The following is a 7,404-nucleotide window of genomic DNA, read 5'->3' as shown; positions in this document are numbered from 1 at the left end:
AGAGTGACGCTGCGCTTCCCACGTGGCCCCCGCCTCTTGGCCCTACCTTTGGCTTGAGTGAATTGGGCCTGAGGAGGAGTTTTGGTCTTGGCTCCTGAAAATCTACCCTGCTAGGATTTGTTTTTCAAAATGGAAATAAATTCAAACTCTCCCAAGAGGCCCTTAATTAAGCCTCTGCTTTCAGGTTGAGTGGTGATCCATTCTGGATGAATCAGACAAATGTTGCAAGGAGGGGCCTTGTGACAACGGGACTGCTCTGGGTTGGGTTTTTTTTGCCAGTTGTGTCTTTTTTTTTTGCGGTACGCGGGCCTCTCACTGTCGTGGCCTCTCCCGTTGCGGAGCACAGGCTCCGGACGCGCAGGCTCAGCGGCCATGGCTCACGGGCCCAGCCGCTCCGCGGCATGTGGGACCTTCCCGGACCGGGGCACGAACCCGCGTACCCTGCATCGGCAGGCGGACTCTCAACCACTGCGCCACCAGGGAAGCCCCAATTTTATCCTTTTGTGAAGTGGCATCGGGGATTCCGGGAAAAGAAGCCCAACCACCAGGGATCACAGTGTAGGAGTCAGGAAAAGCCAGCACTGTCAGCTCTTCACCATGACCGCAACCCGCCCTGTAGCCGTGGCTAGAGGCTTAGCTAAAACACTCCTAGGCGGGCGTGTCTGGGTCTTACTCCACTTGGACGTTCTGGGGGCACCAAATGAAGACAGCTTTCAGTCCCAGGAGCCCCAGCGCTACCCTGAGGAAAACCAACCCTCACTTACAGAACAGCTGAGCACCAGGCAGAGGGAGGCTGATACCTTAGTCATCCTCAGGGGCCCCATTTCCTACCTCTATTTAAATGGTCACCTGAAGAGCAGAATATGCACGAGCAGCAGCTCCCTCCCAGTCACCTTCTCCCCCTGCTGCCATCACGCACCCGACCTTAGAAACGGATCCATTCTTTTACTTATGAGAGAAACATTGGCCGACTGCTCTCACCTATGGTTTCAGGCTGATCTTGAAGGATGAGTTCCTATTTCAAAACACTCAGACTGTGTATAATAACTATATAGCAGTGCATGGCAACTATTTTCTTTATAGTTTTCATTTTCCGTTCGAGATATTATAGTGTATAAAAGCTACTGGAAACCTAAACGGAGAGGACTTCGGCAGAAAACTGGTTCCTTGGGGTTTTCTCTTTGGCAGAGCTAAGAGGGCCTCACAATGTCTTATGTCACTTAGCACGTGGCAATATTTATTTATTTATTTGGAAGACTTCTGCCTATCGCTCTATATTTATGGATATTTATAAAAATGTAACACCATCTTTTTCCTTTCTCCTTTTAAAAAAATAAAATTGATCTCAGCTTCTCTTAGCTTTTCCTTTTTGTATTACTACACAAAAGTACATAGAACTATGAGAATAAAAGGAATTACAGGAGGAATTATGGGAGGGGAGCGCTGGGAAAATCTAGAGGGAGCGAAGTTGACAAATTTCAGAGTTTTAAAATATTCAAGGTTTTCTCCATACACAAATGAACTCAGCAATTTTGCCTAATTCAGACAGAATTATTGAAAACAAGGAAAAGATTTTAATACTGGATTTCTGATCACTCTAGCTTGTGTTTCCTTTAAGGAGAGGAATTTCTTTTTATTTGAAAAATACCCACAGACACAGCCACCTCAAGATCCCAGTAAGCTTCTAAAGAAAGATGACACATTCCAGGCTCTGGAAGAAATAAGGGGAAGTGGCCCACAGTCAAGAGAAAATTCAATCACTAGAAACCAACCGTTAGATGCCCCAGATCTTGGAATTAGCAGCAGGAACTTTAAAGCAGCTATTATAAATATATTTAAGGGTTTTAAAGGAAGGAATGGTAATAAGGAACAAAGAGATCAGGAATCTCAAAAGAGAAAAGAAATAATAAAAAGAACCAAGTAGAAATCAAAAATTGAAAGATACAATATCAGAAATAATAAATTTATTAAATGAGCTTAATAGATTGAAGATGAAAGAACAGTCATTGAAAATAATAAAGTTAACATGTAATCTGATCTGAAGAAAGAAAAAATATGTTAAAAAAATAATGACCAGAGTCTCAGTGATCTGTGTGACAATATCAAACTGTCCAAAACATGTGTACGTGGAGTCCCAAGAAAGGAGCGGAAAGAGCTGAGGAATAATATTTGAAGATACAATGGCTGAAATTTTCCCCCAATTGATGAAAAACTAATGTACTGATAAAAGAAGCTCAGCAAACCTCAAGAAAAATAAAAACAAAGAAAGTCACAGTCAAACTGTGATTTGAGTATATCACAAACTTCTGAAAGCAAGGATGAAATCTTGAAAGCTGCTGAAGAAAAATGAAACTTCAGGGATACGTGAACAGCTGCGCACAGCTGATTTCTCACCATAAACAAGGGAAGCCATAAGGCGTTGAAAAGCTTGAAAGAAAATAAAGCTACATGCCCAGAATTACATATCCTGCAAGAACATCCTTCAAAAGTGGGGAGGGGGAAATGAAGGTGAAGTAAAAACTGAGAGAACTTGTTGCCAGGCTGAAGAGAAATAACACCATATAGAAAACAAAGAAGGGCAGCAGAAATAGTAAAAATGTGGGTAAATTCAAACAACTACAAATATGTGATACACTTTCTTCTCTTGGTTTCTTTAAAATACCACTTAAAGCAAGAATTACAACACCGTACTGTGTGGCAGAATTTCCACACAGGATGGGAAGGGTAAATGAAAGACTGTAACACTGTATGTCAAAGTCATACAACATGAATTCTAAGGAGACTGTGATAAGAATATATGCATATTATAATTCCTAAAGTACCTCCAATAGTAAAAACAATCAAAGGGGTGTTGACAAAAGCCATTAAAAGTATTAAACGAGAATACTAACAAAATACTCAATTATCCCAAAAGGAGGCAGCAAAGGAAGAACAGTAGAAGAAAAATCAGAGGGGACCAATAGAAAAATGACAAGACTAAATCCAACCGTATCAATAATTAGATCATATATAAATAAAACACCACAACTAAAGGCGGCAATGGTCAGACTGCATGAAATAAAAACACCCATCTACATGTTGTCTATACAAGATGGACTTGAAAGAAAAGAAGGGAAGGATATTAAATTAGTTCGCTGCCATAACAAAATGCCACAGACTGGGTGGCTTAAACAACAGAAATTTATCTTCACAGAGCTCTGGAGGCCAGAAGTCCAAGGTCAAGGTGCCAGCAGGTTTCATTCCTTTCGAGGCCTCTCACCTTGCTTGGAGGCACCACCTTCTCGCTGCGTCCTCACCGGGTGTTTCCACCGTACTCAGGCATCCCTGGTGTCTCTCAGGGTGAACAAATTTACTCTTCTTTTTAGAACGCAAGCCAGACTGGATTAGTACTTTCCTTATTGGCCCCATTTTAACTTAATTGCCTTTTTAAAGGCCCTCTCCCCAAACACATTCGCATTCTGAGTTACTTGGGGCTAGGACTCCAACACATGAACTTGGGAGGACATAATCCAGTCCATAACACACACATATAGTGATAACAGCAAGCACGAGAAGTATGGGCTTACTTACTATATAAATAGCAAACAAAAAGGCTTCAAGTTAAGGAATACTGCCATAGGTAAAGAGGAACGTTTCTTAATGACAGAAGGGCCAATTCATAAGGAAGACATAAAAATCACAAATGTTTCTGTCTCTAAAAACAGAGTAACAAAACACATGAAGCAAAACTGACAAAACTGAAGGGAGGAATAGACAAGTACTGATCTGAGTTGGCAATGTGAACACTCCTCTCTCAGTAGCTGAGTAAGCAAACAGGCAAAAAATCAGAAAGGATTAGTGGTGTCTAAGCGACACTGTTAATGAACGTCATATAACTTACATTTATAGGGCATCAAACCCGACAACTACAGAAGACTACTTTCTGAACAGATGGAATGTCCACCAACATAGACCACATACAGGCCAACAAACAAGTCTCAATTAACTCAAAAGTTCAAAATCTTACAGAGCAAAATAAATGACTGAATAAATAAACAAACAGGGAGAAGAGTACAATCTCTCAGGCAGAGTTCCGAGTGATGTATGTGGATACTGTGTCCTTAAGAAGGCAGCATAAACCCCACTGTGCACAGAGACTTCCTTCCAAAAGGTACAGTCAGAAAAGGGGGAAAGAAGAGCCTCTTTGCCGTGGAGAAACCTCACGAACACCGCCTCAGCCAGGTGATCAAGGTCAATATCAAAATCAACACCAACAATCAAACAAAATAAGTCACGTTGACAGTGTGTCCTCCTGAGATGATGTGATGAAAAATGGTACTTTGCTTCTGTGGTCTTCTCCCAGAAAACCATAACCCCACTCTGGTCATGAGAAGAACACCAAATTCCAACAGATACACATCCTATAAAACATGATACTAATCCTCCTCAAAACTGATTGACATATACACACCACTATATATAAAATAGATAACGAATAAGGACCTACTGTAGAGCACAGGGAACTCTACTCAATACTCCGTAATGGCCTATATGGGAAAAAGAATCCAAAAGAGAGTGGATACATGTATATGTATAACTGAATCACTTTGCTGTACACCTGAAACTAACACAACGCTGTAAATCAACTATACTCCAATAAAAAATTTTTTTGAATAAAATAAAAATTTGTATCATGAAAAAAATAAAGTTGACAGTAAAAACAAAAACAAAACAAAACTAACTAATTCCAGATAGATTAAGACCTAAACAAAAAAGGTAAAATTATAAAACTTCTAGAAGAAAACAGAGTATCTCTATAGTTAGGGGGTGGGCAAAGATTTCTGAGAACACAGAAAGCAATAACCACAAAACAAACACAGTGGTAAATCAGTCTCATGAAAATGAACAACTTCTCATAGAAAACACTACTCAGAAAATAAAGTTATATTTTATAACAAATATATAGGCTGGCATATTATAAATATATAAAAGCCTATGTGTGTATACATACACACAGACCTGGAGTAAAAGTCTGACAACTTTCTTGTATATTAAGCATACACCCACACCTACGCTACAACCAGCCCAGGAGAAATGAAAACACATATCCAGAAAAAGACTTGTAAAAAAGAAGAATTTGTAGCAGCTTTTTCAAAATACTCCCCAACTGGAAATGGTCCACATGTCACCAATAGAACAGATAAACTGTGGTATATTCATTCACACAATGGAATTCAATGCAATAATAACAAGGAAGACCTAGATTAAAAGTGAGCACATCCGACACCCAGACCTTGGTTTCTAAATACCATTTCCGCTGAAAGCAAATGGCTCCAGGGCTCTTCGGAGAAAAAGCTGATTCCCAGGACTGAGGCTGGGAAAGAATAAGATGATTCTGGAGCATCTTGTTCGTCAGAAAAGAAAGAAGTGCTTAAAGAATGATGGGAATATCCCAAGAGAACACAAGAAGCAGCTGCGAAGTGCTCCCACAGGACAAATTTGGGACCATCTGAGCATCAAATAATGACAGTACTGGAATTTAAGTCATTGAATAAGAATCCCTGAGTTTATAGTGATATAAATAAATAAGTAGGGGAGAAGGGAAAGTTCTTCCTTACTGTATAATACCAACTAATACATACAGAAACAAAAACAGAGACAGAAAATAATCAATGGAGGCTAAAAGTGTGGGTGACAGTTTAATGAGGAACCAGATAAACAGTCATTTCATGGCAGATGGACTTGGTGATACCACTCACGCACCTCCTGACAAGGCTCACCAAGGACACATCCTTCCTCGGGTGCTTCTGACAAAGAAGCATAACCTGAATCTAAGAATGAGAAGCATCAGAAAAACCTAATGACTAGCCTGTAGCCTAGTTATTTTTCTTTTAACAACTGGGTCAAGAAAGACAAAGAAAGGCTAAGGAACAGTTCCAGATCAGAGAAGAATGAAGAGGCACGACAACGAAATGCAGCACGTGGTCCCGGACTGGATGCTGGGTTGGGGGGTGAGGAAATATTAGGCAGAAGGCACACCGATGGAATAACTGACAAAATTTAAATATGGTCTGTTGCCCAGATAATAAATTCTATCAGTATCAACCTTCCTGATTTTGATATTTATTCTGTGGCTGTATATAAGAACATCTTTGATCTTAAGATTAACGCACATTGAAATTTTGCGGGGAAAAAAGGGCATGATGTCTCCAACTTACTCGCAAATGTTTCTGGGGGAAAAGACACACACGAGCGTGAACGACAAAGCAAATGGGGCAAAATGTAAGCAAGTGGTGAATCCGGGTAAAGAGATTAACCCAAGGAGTTTCTTGGATCACTCTCGCCATTTTCCTGTAGGTCTGACATCAAAACCAAAAGGTTACCAGAACACACATACATAATTATAATTATTCTCCATTTAACGTGACGAAACAGCAGCTCGGGGGTATTAAGAGACTTGCTTGGCCACAATACTAGAAGAACTTGAATGCAGGTTTTCTGACCACAAACCTTCCCTGTGTCACTGCCCGGTCCCACCAGACATTAATCCATCAACAGACGACCCCTTGGCACAGGCCACAGAGCCATGCCTCCCTCCCCCATCCCCTCTGCTCTCTGCCCCCGTCTCCTGTTGCCTGCCCAGTGCCCCCCAAGCTCGGGTCCCACACGCAGAGCTCAACCCCTCCTCGGGCCCCTGCGCCCCCCATTCCATCTGGGTTGCTTTCCTCCCACAGATGAGCAGAGTCGCCTTGGGTCCTCCAAGCCCACCCAAGAAGCCCTTCTGCACGTCCCCCAAAGAAAGCAGCACGCCTCCCTCCGCGCCCGATTCACTTCCTTCCATTGCATTGACCACAATGACAGGTCATGTATTTATCCTCCCTGACGGGGTATAGGCTCCACAAGGATGGGGACTTGGTCTATTTTTTGTTCATGGCCATATATTCGCAGTTCATGTAATAGTCTAATAGTTCTTATAATAGCCTGGCATGTGTGTGCCATGCTCGAAATGTATTAACCAAATGACTAAATCAATGAATAGAGGCATGTGATTCCAATTAAATGTGCAACGGAATTTTTCTGGAAATTGACCAGTTGGTTCTAACACGTGTATAGAATAGAGGTGCTCACCCTACAAGGTACTCAGCCGCAACTCCCCCCAAACCAAAAAGGACAAGGTGTATCGGCGGTTTGACTTCAAAATAAGAAACACGTGAAAAAAATGGATGGTAACACGTGCAAGAGGTCAGTGAACTGGAGGATATTTGCAAGGTCTCCTGTAACTCACTAAGAAAGCGCCCCACAGCCCAACAGAAAACCAGACCAAGAATGTACGGTGGTGACTCGCCAGGGAGGGAAGCCTCATTGTCAACATGCACAGGAAAAACTGCCCAGACTCCAGCAGTCACAGAAAAGCTCGTTATAACA

This window comes from Delphinapterus leucas, chromosome 11, assembly GCF_059928025.1.
Source record: "Delphinapterus leucas isolate spDelLeu-1000000601 "Yukka" chromosome 11, BTC_Dleu_Yukka2, whole genome shotgun sequence".
Classification (NCBI taxonomy): Eukaryota; Metazoa; Chordata; class Mammalia; order Artiodactyla; family Monodontidae; genus Delphinapterus; species Delphinapterus leucas.
This window is presented reverse-complemented; position numbering follows the sequence as displayed.